This window comes from Salmo salar, unplaced genomic scaffold (assembly GCF_965601325.2).
Source record: "Salmo salar unplaced genomic scaffold, fSalSal1 ptg000417l, whole genome shotgun sequence".
In the NCBI taxonomy this organism is placed as follows: Eukaryota; Metazoa; Chordata; class Actinopteri; order Salmoniformes; family Salmonidae; genus Salmo; species Salmo salar.
The window spans coordinates 864,450-885,000 of record NW_027675382.1 but is presented as its reverse complement, the minus strand read 5'-3'; the positions used below and the strand labels follow the sequence as shown (position 1 = coordinate 885,000).

The 20,551-nt window shown below is 40.6% G+C and overlaps 1 protein-coding gene across 1 annotated transcript in view; it reads right to left on the bottom strand.

The window, feature by feature from the left end:
* Positions 1 to 20,551, bottom strand: part of LOC123733417 (uncharacterized) — a 522,315-nt gene that overhangs the window by 835 nt on the left and 500,929 nt on the right. The window lies entirely within an intron of this gene.

Here is a 20,551-nt window from a genome sequence, read left to right as displayed (position 1 = left end):
TACCATTGTGACGTCGGCGCCCATGGGTACTCTCCCTTTTTGAAACGTTTTGAAAGACAATGCAACCGTCCCAATGGAATATTATTGAAGCCCTGGATGAAAAAGCCCCTAAAGATTTATGTTATACAACGTTTGACATGTTTGAACGAACTTAACCTGTTAGGGCTAGGGGGCAGTATTGACACAGCTGGATAAAAAACATACCCGATTTAATCTGGTTACCACTCCTACCCAGTAACTAGAATATGCATATACTTATTACATATGGATAGAAAACACCCTAAAGTTTCTAAAACTGTTTGAATGGTGTCTGTGAGTATAACAGAACTCAAATGGCAGGTCAAAACCTGAGAGATTCCTTTACAGGAAGTGGCCTGTCTGACCATTTCTTGAACTTCTTTTCCATCTCTATCTTTTACTAAGGATCTCTGCTCTAACGTGACACTTCCTACATCGTCCATAGGCGCTCAGAGCCCGGGAAAAAACTGAATGTCGTCATCCCAGCCCCAGGCTGAAACACATTATCGCCTTTCTCAAGTGGCCGATCAAGAGACACTGGGCTTAGGCGCGTGACCGGACCGCCCCCGCCTTTGTGATTTTTTCCTGTGTTTGCCGAAAAGGAGATTCCCGGTCGGAATATTATCGCTTTCCTACGAGAAAAATGGCGTAAAAATTGATTTTAAACAGCGGTTGACATGCTTCGAAGTACGGTAATGGAATATTTAGAATTTTTGGGTCACGAATTGCGCCATGCACTACCATTTCGGATAGTGTCTGGAACGCACGAACAAAACGCCGCTATTCGGATATAACGATGGATTATTTTGGACCAAACCAAAATTTGTTATTGAAGTAGCAGTCCTGGGAGTGCATTCTGACGAAGACAACAAAAGGTAATCAAACTTTTATAATAGTAAATCTGATTATGGTGAGTGCTAAACTTGCCGGGTGTCTAAATAGCTAGCCCGTGATGCCTGGGCTATGTACTTAGAATATTGCAAAATGTGCTTTCACCAAAAAGCTATTTTAAAATCGGACATATCGAGTGCATAGAGGAGGTCTGTATCTATAATTCTTAAAATAATTGTTATGCTTTTTGTGAACGTTTATCGTGAGTAATTTAGTAAAATCAACGGCAGAGTTCGGTGGGAATGCTAGTCACATGCTAGTCACATGCTAATGTAAAAAGCTGGTTTTTGATATAAATATGAACTTGATTGAACAAAACATGCATGTATTGTATAATCTAATGTTTTGCTTTCGTTGTAAAGCCTTTTTGAAATCGAACAGTGTGGTTAGATTAACGAGAGTCTTATCTTTAAAATGGTGTAAAATAGTCATATGTTTGAGAAATTGAAGTAATAGGATTTCCAAGGTATTTGAATATCGCGCCACAGGATTAGACTGGCTGTTGCGTAGGTGGGACGCAAGCGTCCCACCTAGCCCAGAGAGGTTAACCTCTCTAGGCTAGGCGGGACGAATTCGTCCCACCTACGTAACAGCCACGGCTATCCTGTGGCGCGATTTTCAAAACCTTAAAAATCCTATTACTTCAATTTCTCAAACATATGACTATTTTACAGCCATTTAAAGATAAGACTCTCGTTAATCTAACCACACTGTCCGATTTCAAAAAGGCTTTACAACGAAAGCAAAACATTAGATTATGTCAGCAGAGTACCAAGCCAGAAATAATCAGACACCCATTTTTCAAGCCAGCATATAATGTCACCAAAACCCAGAAGACAGCTAAATGCAGCACTCACCTTTGATGATCTTCATCAGATGACAACCCTAGGACATTATGTTATACAATACATGCATGTTTTGTTCAATCAAGTTCATATTTATATCAAAAACCAGCTTTTTACATTAGCATGTGACGTTCAGAACTAGCATACCCCCCGCAAACTTCCGGGGAATTCGCTAACATTTGACTAAATTACTCACGATAAACGTTCACAAAAAGCTTAACAATTATTTTAAGAATTATAGATACAGACCTCCTCTATGCACTCGATATGTCCGATTTTAAAATAGCTTTTTGGTGAAAGCACATTTTGCAATATTCTAAGTACATAGCCCAGGCATCACGGGCTCGCTATTTAGACACCCGGCAAGTTTAGCACTCACCATAATCATATTTACTATTATAAAAATGTCATTACCTTTTGTTGTCTTCGTCAGAATACACACCCAGGACAGCTACTTCAATAACAAATGTTGGTTTGGTCCAAAATAATCCATCGTTATATCCGAATAGCGGCGTTTTGTTCGTGCGTTCCAGACACTATCCGAAATAGTAAAGAAGTGTCACGCGCTTGGCGCAATTCGTGACAATAAAATTCTAAGTATTCCATTACCGTACATCGAAGCATGTCAACCGCTGTTTAAAATCAATTTTTACGACATTTTTCTCGTAGAAAAGCGATAATATTCCGACAGGGAATCTCCTTTTCGGCAAACAGAGGAAAAAATCCCAAAGGCGGGGGCGGTCGGGGTCACGCGCATAAGCTAGTGTCTCTTGATGGGCCACTTGAGAAAGGCGATAATGTGTTTCAGCCTGGGGCTGGAATGACGACATTCTGTTTTTTCCCGGGCTCTGAGCGCCTATGGACGACGTGGGAAGTGTCACGTTAGAGCAGAGATCCTTAGTAAATGATAGAGATGGAAAAGAAGTTCAACAAATGGTCAGACAGGCCACTTCCTGTAAAGGAATCTCTCAGGTTTTGACCTGCCATTTGAGTTCTGTTATACTCACAGACACCATTCAAACAGTTTTAGAAAATTTAGGGTGTTTTCTATCCATATGTAATAAGTATATGCATATTCTAGTTACTGAGTAGGAGTGGTAACCAGATTAAATCGGGTATGTTTTTTATCCAGCCGTGTCAATGCTGCCCCCTAGCCCTAACAGGTTAACACAACAAGGTTGTGAAATTGCCATAATATTATTATTATATTTAGCCAGAATAAGCGTAATAACGGTAGACTTAGGTTAGCCATGTGTCAACAGGGGGGATAGTAGAGCAGGTTCGGAAACACTTTGTGGCCTATTGGATAACGAACTACTTAAAAAAAAACATTTTTTATAATAGATAAGTATATTAAATGGGAAGAAGCGGTCCCAACTTACTGGGTGGACACGATTAGGGTAGTTGGTTTACTAGGATCTATCTCTTTAAATAATAGATTACATTTTAGCTGATCAGGTAAACCATATAGAATGCCAGAGTTAGGGAGGCCAGAACAGGTAGACATAGAAGTTGAAGATATATTAACAGAACACATGGTTAACCAAACCCGTATGTCCGCGACTTTGTGTCCAACAGGTGAATTACAGGAGAAGATGATTCACTCAATCCAACCAGGAGACTGGGTGTGGATCCAGTCCCTGAGGAGAAAAGAACTGGAAGCAGCCACGGTGAGAGGGCCCATACCAAGTGTTCCTGGTAATTGCCTTCGCAGTGAGAATAGCTGAAAGAGCAACCTGGGTTCATATCACACATTGCGGGAGGGTAAGACACACTGACACTGTCGAACAATCACAGAGTTAGGAGAAGAACCGAATACCAATAAGGTTCGGGGGTTACCTCTCTAACGAAGATTCCCTAACCCGCCCCATCCTCACTGTGTGCGTTCATAGAAGTGAAAGTGTGGTTTGGCCTCTAGCCAGTGATATATTCTCCGGGAGGGGGTGGGGCTTTACAGGGGTACTGGTCAGTCTGAGCTGTCTGATTGTGGGAGCCATATTCCTAATACACCATGAACCACTCGAGAAGTCAGAAAGTGGTAACTTGACCCATAGTGTAGAAGATGAGGAGTTTTTATGGCCTAGGTACAAAAGGTCACTCGATCTGGATAAAAAGGAAGTGAGAGTAGAGGTAGGGAAGGATCTCAATAGAGTTCTATGCAGACCAAATGGGGTCCCTAACCTCCTGGCAGTCTAGGACTCGGACTTCATGGGGAAGATATCTGTGTAGATCCCGGTGTAACTCATGGAATCAGGTTATAGCTCACACAGAGAGAGAAGGCTATGTCAATCCACACACCCAATATAGAAACAGATGGAGTATAGTGAAGGCCAGTGTTTTTGACTGCAATCCAGAGCAAGGGAAGTATTGCTTGAAGATAGGAATGACCATTAAAAGCATAAACAAAGAGGATTTAGGCTTATGGTATGTTGGACTTGACCAGACCATTGTCAACACTGCGGTACCATTCTGAGTAGTAGAGGTTAGGACATGGAATTAATTTACCAAGGGGAATGGCCTGTATGGTAAAGCTGTTCATGAAGGCAAGGAAGCCAGACAGTTGCACTGATCTGCATTATCTGTATCCTATGTGCCCATTAGATCCAGACTTCCCCCTTTCACAGTCGCAGGAGGAGACTATTATTGTGTGGCTCGACACAACACACACGGATGGAACGTAGGGGAAGTAAGAACATGCAATAGGACAGAGAATGTTACAACTGACAAGACAATGAGGGACCTGACTGGGTGGTTGATTTCCGAGGACTTTAGTAAGATAAAAAGGCCGAGAGAGGATGTCTGGTGAATGTGTGGAGGTATGAAGCTGTGGCCAAACCTGCCTGCAAAATGGACTGGTATTTGTGCATTGGTACAGTTAGGCATGCCCTTCACCCTTATACAACACAAAGACCTAGTGTCAGGTGAAAGAGAGAGGAGGAGTGCTCCGTCAGGGTCCTTTGACGATAGAATTTACATTGATAGCATTGGGGTTCCAAGGGGGGTACCTGATGAGTTTAAAGCTAGGAATCAGATATGGGCTGGATTGGAATCAAGTCTTTTTTGGTGGTCGACTCTCAATAAAAATGTGGATTGGATAAATTGCATTTATTATAACCAACAGCGTTTCATCAACTATACCAGAGAGGCAATTCAAGGGTTAGCAGAACAGACAGCTGCGACCACTTTGATGGTATTGCAGAATAGAATAGCTTTGGATATGCTTCTGGCTGAAAAGGCTGGTGTGTGTGTGATGTTCGGATCTGAATGCTGTACTTTCATCCCTGAGAACACTGCTCCAGATGGATTATTGACCAAGGCCCTGGTCGGTCTAAACAATTTAGCTCAGGAGTTAGCAAAAATTCCGGGGTGGACACGGCACTCACGGGATGGTTTGATAGTACGTTCGGAAAATGGAAAAAGGTTGTAATCACTGTGTTGTGGGCTGCTTTCACCTGTATGACTGTGTTGATATTATGTGGTTGTTGTTTGGTCCCTTGTGCGAGAGGTCTCATTTCCAGGGCTCTGGAGAGATCGATGATGGAGCAGATGGTGAGATACGGACCGATTCCAAGTTCAGACCAGTGGGATGACAAATACCTACCGCCGAGCCTGGTGGAGGATTCATTCAATTACGAGGAGCCCATGTTTAGGAAGACTGTTTCTCTAAATGAAGGTCATAGCAAAAATCCTAATCCTGACTGGACATAGGCTTAGAACAGTCATTGATAAGTATGTAATGAAAATACATGTATTCGTTTTCTTTGATCTAGTTTGATTTTGTGTGACATTTCTGAATGCAATAAAAATAGATGTGTTAATGTGTATGTGAAATATTTAGCCAATAGGGTGGATTGTAATGGAAATAATATGATTAACCTGTTAGGGCTAGGGGGCAGCATTGACACGGCTGGATAAAAAACATACCCGATTTAATCTGGTTACCACTCCTACTCAGTAACTAGAATATGCATATACTTATTACATATGGATAGAAAACACCCTAAATTTTCTAAAACTGTTTGAATGGTGTCTGTGAGTATAACAGAACTCAAATGGCAGGTCAAAACCTGAGAGATTCCTTTACAGGAAGTGGCCTGTCTGACCATTTCTGGAACTTCTTTGCCATCTCTATCATTTACTAAGGATCTCTGCTCTAACGTGACACTTCCCACGTCGTCCATAGGCTCTCATAGCCCGGGAAAAAAGAGAATGTCGTCATTCCAGCCCCAGGCTGAAACACATTATCGCCTTTCTCAAGTGGCCCATCAAGAGACACTAGCTTATGCGCGTGACCCCGACCGCCCCCGCCTTTGGGATTTTTTCCTCTGTTTGCCGAAAAGGAGATTCCCTGTCGGAATTTTACCGCTTTTCTACGAGAAAAATGACGTAAAAATTGATTTTAAACAGCGGTTGACATGCTTCGACGTACGGCAATTGAATACTTTGAATTTTATTGTCAGGAATTGCGCCAAGCGCGCGACACTTCTTTACTATTTCGGATAGTGTCTGGAACGCACGAACAAAACGCCGCTATTCGGATATAACGATGGATTATTTTGGACCAAACCAACATTTGTTATTGAAGTAGACGTCCTGGGTGTGCATTCTGACGAAGACAACAAAAGGTAATGACATTTTTATAATAGTAAATATGATTATGGTGAGTGCTAAACTTGCCGGGTGTCTAAATAGCGAGCCCGTGATGCCTGGGCTATATACTTAGAATATTGCAAAATGTGCTTTCACCAAAAAGCTATTTTAAAATCGGACATATCGAGTGCATAGAGGAGGTCTGTATCTATAATTCTTAAAATAATTGTTATGCTTTTTGTGAACGTTTATCGTGAGTAATTTAGTAAAATGTTAGCGAATTCCCCGTAAGTTTGCGGGGGGTATGCTAGTTCTGAACGTCACATGCTAATGTAAAAAGCTGGTTTTTGATATAAATATGAACTTGATTGAACAAAACATGCATGTATTGTATAACATAATGTCCTAGGGTTGTCATCTGATGAAGATCATCAAAGGTGAGTGCTGCATTTAGCTGTCTTCTGGGTTTTGGTGACATTATATGCTGGCTTGAAAAATGGGTGTCTGATTATTTCTGGCTTGGTACTCTGCTGACATAATCTAATGTTTTGCTTTCGTTGTAAAGCCTTTTTGAAATCGGACAGTGTGGTTAGATTAACGAGAGTCTTATCTTTAAATGGCTGTAAAATAGTCATATGTTTGAGAAATTGAAGTAATAGGATTTTGAAGATTTTGAAAATCGCGCCACAGGCTGGCAGTGGATGTTACGTAGGTGGGACGAATTCGTCCCGCCGGTCACATAGAGGTTAACCTGTTAGGGCTAGGGGGCAGTATTGACACGGCCGGATAAAAAACGTATCCGATTTAATCTGGTTACTACTCCTGCCCAGTAACTAGAATATGCATATAATTATTAGCTTTGGATAGAAAACACCCTAAAGTTTCTAAAACTGTTTGAATGGTGTCTGTGAGTATAACAGAACTCCTATGGCAGGCAAAAACCTGAGAAGGTTTCATGCAGGAAGTGGCCTGTCTGACAAGTGGTCGTTCTTCTTGTCTCTGTTTATTGAAGAGTCAGGATCTTAGCTGTAACGTGACACTTCCTACGGCTCCCATAGGCTCTCAGAGCCTGGGAAAAAGCTGAACGATATTGAGGCAGCCCCTGGCTGAAACACATTATCGCCTTTGCCAAGTGGCCGATCAGAGGACAAAGGAATTAGGTGCGTGCCCGAGTCGACCCAGTGATATATTTTCTTTCGTCTGTTTACCTAATTGCAGATTCCCAGTCGGAATATTATCGCTTTTTTACGAGAAAAATGGCATAAAAATTGATTTTAAACAGCGGTTGACATGCTTCGAAGTACGGTAATGAAATATTTAGAAATCTTTTGTCACGAAATGCGCCGTGCGCGTGACCCTTATTTACCATTCGGATAGTGTCTAGAACGCACGAACAAAACGCCGCTGTTGGAACATAACTATGGATTATTTTGGACCAAACCAACATTTGTTATTGAAGTAGAAGTCCTGGGAGTGCATTCTGATGAAGAACAGGAAAGGTAATCAAACTTTTCTAATAGTAAATCTGATTTTGGTGAAGGCTAAACTTGCTGGGTGTCTAAATAGCTAGCCCTGTGATGCCGGGCTATCTACTGAGAATATTGCAAAATGTGCTTTCACCGAAAAGCTATTTTAAAATCGGACATATCGAGTGCATAGAGGAGTTCTGTATCTATAATTCTTAACCTGTTAGGGCTAGGGGGCAGTATTGACACGGCTGGATAAAAAACTTACCCGATTTAATCTGGTTACTACTCCTGCCCAGTAACTAGAATATGCATATAATTATTGGCTTTGGATAGAAAACACCCTAAAGTTTCTAAAATTGTTTGAATGGTGTCTGTGAGTATAACAGAACTCATATGTCAGGCAAAAACCTGAGAAGATTTCATGCAGGAAGTGGCCTGTCTGACAAGGTGTCGTTCTTCTTGTCTCTGTTTATTGAAGAGTGAGGATCTTAGCTGTCCCGTGACACTTCCAACGACTGCCATAGGTTCTCAGAAGGCGGCAAAACGCTGAATCGTGGCTTTGCAGGCTCTGGCTGAAACAAAGTAGCGCGTTTGGGTAGTGGCTGGTTACAGTACTGTGAGACTCAGGCTCGTGCCCGCGTCGACCGAAAGCTTTGTTTTCTTTCCTCTGTTTAGCTAAATGGACATTCCCGGTCGGAATATTATTGCTTTTTTACGAGAAAAATGGCATAAAAATGGATTTTAAACAGCGGTTGACATGCTTCGAAGTACGGTAATGGAATATTTAGATTTTTTTTGGTCACGAATTGCGCCATGCGCGCGACCCTGATTTACCATTTCGGATAGTGTCTGCTACGCACGAACAAAACGCCGCTATTCGGATATAACGATGGATTATTTTGGACCAAACCAACATTTGTTATTGAAGTAGCAGTCCTGGGAGTGCATTCTGACGAAGACAACAAAAGGTAATCAAACTTTTATAATAGTAAATCTGATATTGGTGAGTGCTAAACTTGCCGGGTGTCTAAATAGCTAGCTCGTGATGGTTGGGCTATGTACTTAGAATATTGCAAAATGTGCTTTCACCAAAAAGCTATTTTAAAATCGGACATATCGAGTGCATAGAGGAGTTCTGTATCTATAATTCTTAAAATAATTGTTATGCTTTTTGTGAACGTTTATCGTGAGTAATTTAGTAAATTGTTAGCGAATTCGCCGGAAGTTTGCGGGGGGTATGCTAGTTCTGAACGTCACATGCTAATGTAAAAAGCTGGTTTTTGATATAAATATGAACTTGATTGAACAAAACATGCATGTATTGTAAAACATAATGTCCTAGGGTTGTCATCTGATGAAGATCATCAAAGGTTAGTGCTGCATTTAGCTGTCTTCTGGGTTTTTGTGACATTATATGCTAGCTTGAAAAATGGGTGTCTGATTATTTCTGGCTTGGTACTCTGCTGACATAATCTAATGTTTTGCTTTCGTTGTAAAGCCTTTTTGAAATCGGACAGTGTGGTTAGATTAACCTGTTAGGGCTAGGGGGCAGTATTGACACGGCTGGATAAAAAAACATACCCGATTTAATCTGGTTACCACTCCTACCCAGTAACTAGAATATGCATATACTTATTACATATGGATAGAAACCACCCTAAATTTTCTAAAACTGTTTGAATGGTGTCTGTGAGTATAACAGAACTCATTTGGCAGGCAAAACCCTGAGACATTTTCTGACAGGAAGTGGATACCTGATGTGTTGTATTGCCTTTAAAAATATCCCATTGAAAAACACAGGGGCTGAGGAATATTTTGGCACTTCCTATTGCTTCCACTAGATGTCACCAGCCTTTACAAAGTGTTTTGAGTCTTCTGGAGGGAGATCTGACCGAACAAGAGCCATGGAACGATGATGTCCCATTAGACACCTGGCGCGCGAGTTCATGTTGGGTACCCTCGTTCCAATACGTTATAAAAGAGTATGCATTCGTCCACCTTGAATATTATTCATGTTCTGGTTAAAAAAGGCCCTAATGATTTATGCTATACAACGTTTGACATGTTTGAACGAACGTAAATATATTTTTTCCCCTTGTTCATGACGAGAAGTCCGGCTGGCTTAGATCATGTGCTAACAAGACGGAGATTTTTGGACATAAATGATGAGCTTTTTTGAACAAAACTACATTCGTTATGGACCTGTGATACCTGGAAGTGACATCTGATGAAGAGAATCAAAGGTAATGGATTATTTACATAGTATTTTCGATTTTAGATCTCCCCAACATGACGTCTAGTCTGTATCGCAACGCGTATTTTTCTGGGCGCAGTGCTCAGATTATTGCAAAGTGTGATTTCCCAGTAAGGTTATTTTTAAATCTGGCAAGTTGATTGCGTTCAAGAGATGTAAATCTATAATTCTTTAAATGACAATATAATATTTTACCAATGTTTTCTAATTTTAATTATTTAATTTGTGACGCTGACTTGACTGCCGGTTATTGGAGGGAAACGATTTCCTCAACATCAATGCCATAGTAAAACGCTGTTTTTGGATATAAATATGAACTTGATAGAACTAAAAATGCATGCATTGTCTAACATAATGTCCTAGGAGTGTCATCTGATGGAGATTGTAAAAGGTTAGTGCATCATTTTAGCTGGTTTTATGGTTTTGGTGACCCTGTCTTTGAATTGACAAAACATTACACACAACTCTTGTAAATGTACTGTCCTAACATACTCTAAATTTATGCTTTCGCCGTAAAACCTTTTTGAAATCGTAAAACGTGGTTAGATTAAGGAGATGTTTATCTTTCAAAGGGTGTAAAATAGTTGTATGTTTGAAAAATTTGAATTTTGACATTTATTTGGATTCAAATTTGCCGCTCTTGAAATGCACCTGCTGTTGATGGAGTGCACCACGGGTGGCACGCTAGCGTCCCACCTAGCCCATAGAGGTTAACGAGAGTCTTGTCTTTAAATAGCTGTAAAATAGTCATATGTTTGAGAAATTGAAGTAATAGCATTTCAAAGGTTTTGAAAATCGCTCCACAGGATTCAACTGGCTGTTACGTAGGTGGGACGAATTCGTCCCGCCTGCCCCAGAGAGGTTAAATTTACTAAATTACTCACGATAAACGTTCACAAAAAGCATAACAATTATTTTAAGAATTATAGATACATTAATCCTCTATGCACTCGATATGTCCGATTTTAAAATAGTTTTTCGGATGAAGCACATTTTGCAATATTCTGAGTAGATAGCCCGGCATCACAGGGCTAGCTATTTAGACACCCGGCAAGTTTAGCCTTCACCAAAATCCCATTTACTATAACAAAAATGGTCTTACCTTTCCTGTTCTTCGTCAGAATGCACTCCCAGGACTTCTACTTCAATAACAAATGTTGGTTTGGTCCCAAATAATCCATTGTTATATCCAAACAGCGTCGTTTTGTTCGTGAGTTCTAGACACTATCCGAAATGGTAAATAACGGTCCCACGCATGGCGCATTTCGTGACAAAACATTTCTAAATATTCCATTACCGTACTTCGAAGCATGTCAACCGCTGTTTAAAATAAATTTTTATGCCATTATTCTTGTAAAAAAGCGATAATATTCCGACCCGGAATCTGCAATTAGCTAAACAGCCGAAGGAAAATACTGCAAGGGGTCGAATCGGGCACGCGCCTAATTCCATTGTCCTCTGATGGGCCACTTGGAAAAGGCGATAATGTGTCTCAGCCTGACGCTGCCTCGTCATCGTTCAGGTTTTTCCCGGGCTCTGAGAGCCTATTGGAGCCCTAGTAAATGTCACGTTACAGCTAAGATCCTGACTCTTCAATACACAGAAGCAAGAACAACAACACCTTGTCAGACAGGCCACTTCCTGCATGAAACCTTCTCAGGTTTTTGCCTGCCATAGGAGTTCTGTTATACTCACAGACACCATTCAAACAGTTTTAGAAACTTTAGGGTGTTTTCTATCCATATGTAATAAGTATATGCATATTCTAGTTACTGGGTAGGAGTGGTAACCAGATTAAATCGGGTACGTTTTTTATCCGGACGTGAAAATACTGCCCCCTATCCCAAACAGGCTAAGGACACCTTTCTTTCCATGACAAACTGACCAGGCGTAACTCAATATTAGGAAGGTATCCTTAATATTTTGTCCACTCAGTGGCTCTGACCCTTTACATAACAGTCAATCCTCTTTTCCAGGAAACCTTTAAATTTCCCCAAATGCTTCCACACTGCTGCTCTCTCACAGCTGCTCCAGGGCATCTTGGGTTGAGGAGTCATTCTCTTCTAACCTGATCACAGCTGCTCCAGGGCCTCTTGGGTTGAGGAGTCATTCTCTTCTAACCTGATCACAGCTGCTCCAGGGCCTCTTGGGTTGAGGAGTCATTCTCTTCTAATCTGATCACAGCTGCTCCAGGGCCTCTTGGGTTGAGGAGTCATTCTCTTCTAATCTGATCACAGCTGCTCCAGGGCCTCTTGGGTTGAGGAGTCATTCTCTTCTAACCTGATCACAGCTGCTCCAGGGCCTCTTGGGTTGAGGAGTCATTCTCTTCTAACCTAATCACAAACAAAGACAAGATTCAAACAAATAAACATGATGGTCCAACATAATAGGGGACAGGGGAGGTATAGGGAAGGTAGGGGAGAGGAGGGGGTTATGGGGAAGGTAGGGGAGAGGAGGGGGTATAGGGAAGGTAGGGGAGAGGAGGGGGGACTTCCTCCATGTCAGGGAAGGTAGGGAAGAGGAGATGAAAAGGAAAGACTTTGTGTCAGGTAAGCAGCCTCCAAGTCTACCCTCACCAACTGACCAGACTGAGTGAGTTCTGAACATCCCTCTCTGTCCTCTGATGCTGCGTCCAAGTCTTCTTGGGTCTTTCTGGTGTCTCTGTCTTGACTCTTTAGTGAGTTTTTTCAGTTCTTTCCCAGGCTGCCTGAAAAACACAAAAAGATGGCACATACATAAGAGTTATAAACTATCAAAATAAAGAGAATCCCACACTCCATATATAAACTCCCAGTAATTTATTGGATATTTACCAACATTTCAGCATCACTGTGCCTTCTTCAGGGTGATGTCATCAATACTTGAACCAGGTTATCTAGACAAACAGTGCAATTAGTGCAAACAATGACAATAGAGAGGGGTGTGTCATAATGATTAAGTTAATTACAATGAAGTAATGACACTTTTAAAAAAAACAATAGTTTATGGCATATTAAATATTAAAAAATAGTAGGCTATATTATACATATACGGTTCTCCATGTAATCTGATTAATTACGATCTAGGATCAGGTCCCCCCCTCTCCATGTAATCTGATTCATTATGATCTAGGATCAGGTCCCCCCTCTCCATGTAATCTGATTCATTATGATCTAGGATCAGGTCCCCCTCTCCATGTAATCTGATTCATTATAATCTAGGACCAGGTCCCCCCTCTCCATGTAATGTGATTCATTATGATCTAGGATAAGGTCCCCCCCTCTCCATGTAATGTGATTCATTATGATCTAGGATAAGGTCCCCCCCTCTCCATGTAATCTGATTCATTATGATCTAGGATAAGGTCCCCCCTCTCCATGTAATCTGATTTATTATGATATAGGATCAGGTCCCCCTCTCCATGTAATCTGACTCATTATTTTCTAGCATCAGGTCCCCCCTCTCCATGTAATCTGATTCATTATTATCTAGGATCAGGTCCCCCCTCTCCATGTAATGTGATTCATTATGATCTAGGATAAGGTCCCCCCCTCTCCATGTAATCTGATTCATTATGATCTAGGATCAGGTCCCCCCTCTCCATGTAATCTGATTCATTATGATGTAGGATCAGGTCCCCCCTCTCCATGTAATCTGATTCATTATGATATAGGATCTTTTTATTTTTTTTATTTAATATTTATTTAACCAGGTAGGCCAGTTGAGAACAAGTTCTCATTTACAACTGCGACCTGGCCAAGAATAAAGCAAAGCAGTGCGACCGAAACACCAACACAGAGTTACCTGGAATAAACAAGCGTACAGTCAATGACACAATATAAAAAAGAAAGTCTATATACAGTGTGTGCAAATGGCGTGAGGGGGTAAGGCAATAAAAAGGCCGTAGTAGCAAAGTAATCATAATTTATCAGATTAACACTGGAGTGATAGATGAGCAGATGATGATGTGTAAGTAGTGATACTGGTGTGCAAAAGAGCAGTAAAGTAAATAAAAACAGTATGGGGATGAGGTAGGTAGATTGGGTGGGCTATTTACAGATGGACTATGTACAGCTGCAGCGATCGGTTAGCTGCTCAGATAGCTGATGTTTAAAGTTAGTGAGGGAAATATAAGTCTCCGGCTTCAGCGATTTTTGCAATTCAAAGCCAAAGGAGGTGTTGGCTTTGGGGATGACCAGTGAGATGTACCTGCTGGAGCGCGTGCTATGGGTGGGTGTTGTTATCGTGACCAGTGAGCTGAGATAAGGCGGAGCTTTACCTAGCATAGACTTGTAGATGACCTGGAGCCAGTGGGTCTGGCGACGAATATGTAGCGAGGGCCAACCAACTAAAATGACCTGTGTTGCAATCATGAAAAAAAACTACCCGGCCTTCATCGTTTGACATTGAGAACATTGGGAGAGATGAGAGCTGACGTTTTAGTAAATGTGCAGATTACGTATCTCAGTCACAGACAAGAAGCTCAATTAAGACATTATCTTCACCACTGGGACTGGGGACAACAGGACCACAGGCCAAATAATACAGCTCAACACTTCCATACTACCACAGTGAGTAGAATCAGGCTTCTGAACACAGAAAACTTGCAGAATTATTAATGATTAATTGTATTAGACGTTATTAGACATTTCTGTTGTTGAGGAGGATGGGAGACCCACAGAGACGTCAAAATGTTTTTCAAAAATCGTCGAAGAGTCATTTTTTTAACCTAAAGCATTTAATAAAGACACTTATAGTACAATATTATGGGGAATAGGAATGAGAGGGCTACTTACACCAGTTTTGGGAAGGGATCACAGCAGTGATTGAATGAGGGTATGAGGCATGAGTTGAGGTGTTCAGAGGCTTGACCAGTGCAGGACAGGATTTGACTGGGAAGACAATAACACAACACACTACACAGTGAGACAAAAGAGCTAAGAATGAGTTAGTCCAAGCAAGGAGTAAAATCATAGATGTGTAATAATGTCTTTGTGATTGACTCTACATAAAGTAATGAGAGAAAATTGACAGGGGTTCCCTCACAGTGCTTGGAGAGGAAACATTCAATGTGCCAGTGGATGAGTGGGCCACATGAGACGTGGCTTCCAGTTCATGTGAGGAGGTAGTTGACAATGGTAGTGGAGTGGTCATCGCTTGTTAACTTGTTATGGATGGTGGGCAGTATTTTCACGGCCGGATAAAAAAAAGTACCCGATTTAATCTGATTATTACTCCTGCCCAGAAACTAGAATATGCATATAATTATTAGCTTTGGATAGAAAACACTCCAAAGTTTCTAAAACTGTTTGAATGGTGTCTGTGAGTATAACAGAACTCATTTGGCAGGCCAAAACCTGAGAAGATTCCTTACAGGAAGTGCCCTCTCTGACCATTTCTTGGCCTTCTACACTCTCTTTATTGAAAACGGAGGATCTCTGCTGTAACGTGACACTTCCTACAGCTCCCATAGGCTCTCAGAAGGTGGCGGAACGGTGAATGATGACTTTGCAGGCCATGGCTGAAAAACAGTAGCGCATTTGGATAGTGGTCGATCTGAGAACAATGAGACTGGGGGCGCGTGCAGAGAAGACCCCATGTTTTTATTTTCAGTCTTTGAACGAAAACAACGACTCCCAGTTGGAATATTATCGCTTTTTTACGAGAAAAATCGCATAAAAATTGATTTTAAACAGCGTTTGACATGCTTCGAAGTACGGTAATGGAATATTTTTAAAATTTTTGTCACGAAAAGCACCGGGCACGTCACCCTTCGTAACTCTTCGGATAGTGTCTTGAACGCACAACAAAATGCCGCTATTTGGATATAACTATGGATTATTTGGAACCAAACCAACATTTGTTATTGAAGTAGAAGTCCTGGGAGTGCATTCTGATGAAGAACAGCAATGGTAATCCAATTTTTCTTATAGTAAATCTGAGTTTGGTGAGGGCCAAACTTGGTGGGTGTCAAAATAGCTAGCCCGTGATGGCGAGCTATCTACTCAGAATATTGCAAAATGTGCTTTCACCGAAAAGCTATTTTAAAATCGGACATAGCGATTGCATAAAGGAGTTCTGTATTTATAATTCTTAAAATAATTGTTATGCTTTTTGTGAACGTTTATCGTGAGTAATTTAGTAAATTCACAGGAAGTTTCGGTGGGTATGCTAGTTCTGAACGTCACATGCTAATGTAAAAAGCTGTTTTTTGATATAAATATGAACTTGATTGAACAAAACATGCATGTATTGTATAACATAATGTCCTAGGAGTGTCATCTGATGAAGATCATCAAAGGTTAGTGCTGCATTTAGCTGTCTTCTGGGTTTTTGTGACATTATATGCTAGCTTGAAAAATGGGTGTCTGATTATTTCTGGCTTGGTACTCTGCTGACATAATCTAATGTTTTGCTTTCGCTGTAAAGCCTTTTTGAAATCGGATAGTGTGGTTAGATAAAGGAGAGTCTTGTCTTTAAAATGCTGTGAAATAGTCATATGTTTGAAAAATTGAAGTTTTTGTATTTTTGAGGAATTTGTAATTCGCGCCACGCCTATCATTGGATATTGGAGCAGGTGTTCCGCTAGCGGAACGTCTAGATGTAAGAGGTTAATCAGGCCTCACGTCTTAGTGGACCCCAGGTTAAGTTCTCACTTCTACAATTCAGTTTTCATCTATACCTGCCTATAACTTACCTATGCTGCTCTCCACTCAGTAACTGTTATCTAACAATTCTGTATCACTTCTATCTTCTCTCAATCCTGACTTATTATGGGATTCTTACCTTCTGCTCTCTATCTTGCTCTCCTCCTGGCCCACCCTTTTGACACAAGGCTCTCATGTATTTTAGAAAAATCCACATGTCTTATAATAGTAATCCCTGAGATGATTCCATAGCTACTTAAATGTATCTCCATACTCTTCATGATCACCACAGATGTCATATATTCCTGTCCTGTTGGCTTAGAATATATCCTATATACTTAACCTAAGTCTACCGTTTTTCAGCCAGAGACTGCAAAGTCATCATTCAACCTTCTGAGAGCCTATGGGAGCCTTAGGAAGTGTCACGTTACAGCAGAGATCCTTTGTTTTCAATAAAGAGAGTGTAGAAGGCCAAGAAATGGTCAGAGAGGGCACTTCCTGTACAGAATCTTCTCAGGTTTTTGCCTGCCATATGAGTTCTGTAATACTCACAGACACCATTCAAACCGTTTTAGAAACTTTAGGGTGTTTTCTATCCAAATCAAACAATTATATACATATTCTAGTTTCTGTGCAGTAGGAATAACCAGATTAAATCGGGTACGTTTTTTATCCGGATGTGAAAATACTGCCCCCTACCCTAGAGAGGTTAAGCCAGGCACTTAACCGTAATTTCTCCTGTAAGTCACTCTGAATAAGAGCGTCTGCTAAATGACTAAAATCATTAAAAAATATATATAAACATCCAATCCTGTCATACACTGAGTGGACAAAACTTTCCATGACATACACCGAGTGGACAAATCTTTCCATGACAGACTTACCAGGTTAAAGCTTTGATCCTTTATTGATGTCACTTGTTACATCCACTTCAATCATTGTAGATGAAAGAGAAGAGACGGGTTAACCTGTTAGGGCTAGGGGGCAGCATTTGCACGTCTGGATAATTTTTTTTTACCCGATTTAATCTGGTTACTAATCCTACCCAGTAACTATAATATGCATATACTTATTATATATGGATAGAAAACACTCTAAAGTTTCTAAAACTGTTTGAATGGTGTCTGTGAGTATAACAGAACTCATTTGGCAGGCAAAACCCTGAGACATTTTCTGACAGGAAGTGGATACCTGATGTGTTGTATTGACTTTAAACCTATCCCATTGAAAAACACAGGGGCTGAGGAATATTTTGGCACTTCCTATTGCTTCCACTAGATGTCACCAGCCTTTACAAAGTGTTTTGAGTCTTCTGGAGGGAGATCTGACCGAACAAGAGCCATGGAACGATGATGTCCCATTAGACACCTGGCGCGCGAGTTCATGTTGGGTACCCTCGTTCCAATACGTTATAAAAGAGTATGCATTCGTCCACCTTGAATATTATTCATGTTCTGGTTAAAAAAGGCCCTAATGATTTATGCTATACAACGTTTGACATGTTTGAACGAACGGAAATATATTTTTTCCCCTCGTTCATGACGAGAAGTCCGGCTGGCTTAGATCATGTGCTAACAAGACGGAGATTTTTGGACATAAATGATGAGCTTTTTTGAACAAAACTACATTCGTTATGGACCTGTGATACCTGGAAGTGACATCTGATGAAGAGAATCAAAGGTAATGGATTATTTACATAGTATTTTCGATTTTAGATCTCCCCAACATGACGTCTAGTCTGTATCGCAACGCGTATTTTTCTGGGCGCAGTGCTCAGATTATTGCAAAGTGTGATTTCCCAGTAAGGTTATTTTTAAATCTGGCAAGTTGATTGCGTTCAAGAGATGTAAATCTATAATTCTTTAAATGACAATATAATATTTTACCAATGTTTTCTAATTTTAATTATTTAATTTGTGACGCTGACTTGACTGCCGGTTATTGGAGGGAAACGATTTCCTCAACATCAATGCCATAATAAAACGCTGTTTTTGGATATAAATATGAACTTGATAGAACTAAAAATGCATGCATTGTCTAACATAATGTCCTAGGAGTGTCATCTGATGGAGATTGTAAAAGGTTAGTGCATCATTTTAGCTGGTTTTATGGTTTTGGTGACCCTGTCTTTGACTTGACAAAACATTACACACAACTCTTGTAAATGTACTGTCCTAACATACTCTAAATTTATGCTTTCGCCGTAAAACCTTTTTGAAATCGTAAAACGTGGTTAGATTAAGGAGATGTTTATCTTTCAAAGGGTGTAAAATAGTTGTATGTTTGAAAAATTTGAATTTTGACATTTATTTGGATTCAAATTTGCCGCTCTTGAAATGCACCTGCTGTTGATGGAGTGCACCACGGGTGGCACGCTAGCGTCCCACCTAGCCCATAGAGGTTAAAGAAGAATTTTTTTCAAAGCCTTGAGACAATTGAGAAAATGGATTGTGTGTGTGTGCCATTCAGAGGGTGAATGGGCAACACAAAAGATTGGTTTGAGTGTCAAGAACTGCAACGCTGCTGGGTTTTTCACTCTCAACAGTTTCCCCGTGTGTATCAAGACTGGTCCAACACCCAAAGGACATCCAGCCAACTGGACACAACTGTGGGGAAGCAGTAGGGTCAACATGGCCCCAGCATCCCCATGGAACACGTTATCCATGCCCCGACGAACTGAAGCTGTTCTGAGGGCAAAAAGTGGTGCAACTCAATATTACGAAGGTGTTCTTAATACTCTTGGGGCTAGGTGGGACGCTAGCGTGCCACCCGTGGTGCACTCCATCAACAGCAGGTGCATTTCAAGAGCGGCAAATTTGAATCCAAATAAATGTCAAAATTCAAATTTTTCAAAAATACAACTATGTTACACCATTTGAAAGATAAACATCTCCTTAATCTAACCACGTTTTACGATTTCAAAAAGGTTTTACGGCGAAAGCATAAATTTAGAGTATGTTAGGACAGTACATTTACAAGAGTTGTGTGTAATGTTTTGTCAAGTCAAAGACAGGGTCACCAAAACCATAAAACCAGCTAAAATGATGCACTAACCTTTTACAATCTCCATCAGATGACACTCCTAGGACATTATGTTAGACAATGCATGCATTTTTAGTTCTATCAAGTTCATATTTATATCCAAAAACAGCGTTTTACTATGGCATTGATGTTGAGGAAATCGTTTCCCTCCAATAACCGGCAGTCAAGTCAGCGTCAGAAATTAAATAATTAAAATTAGAAAACATTGGTAAAATATTATATTGTCATTTAAAGAATTATAGATTTACATCTCTTGAACGCAATCAACTTGCCAGATTTAAAAATAACCTTACTGGGAAATCACACTTTGCAATAATCTGAGCACTGCGCCCAGAAAAATACGCGTTGCGATACAGACTAGACGTCATGTTGGGGAGATCTAAAATCGAAAATACTATGTAAATAATCCATTACCTTTGATTCTCTTCATCAGATGTCACTTCCAGGTATCACAGGTCCATAACGAATGTAGTTTTGTTCAAAAAAGCTCATCATTTATGTCCAAAAATCTCCGTCTCGTTAGCACATGATGTAAGCCAGCCGGACTTCTCGTCATGAACGAGGGGAAAAAATATATTTCCGTTCGTTCAAACATGTCAAACGTTGTATAGCATAAATCATTAGGGCCTTTTTTAACCAGAACATGAATAATATTCAAGGTGGACGAATGCATACTCTTTTATAACGTATTGGAACGAGGGTACCCAAGATGAACTCGCGCGCAAGGTGTCTAATGGGCCATCATCGTTCCATGGCTCTTGTTCGGTCAGATCTCCCTCCAGAAGACTCAAAACACTTTGTAAAGGCTGGTGACAT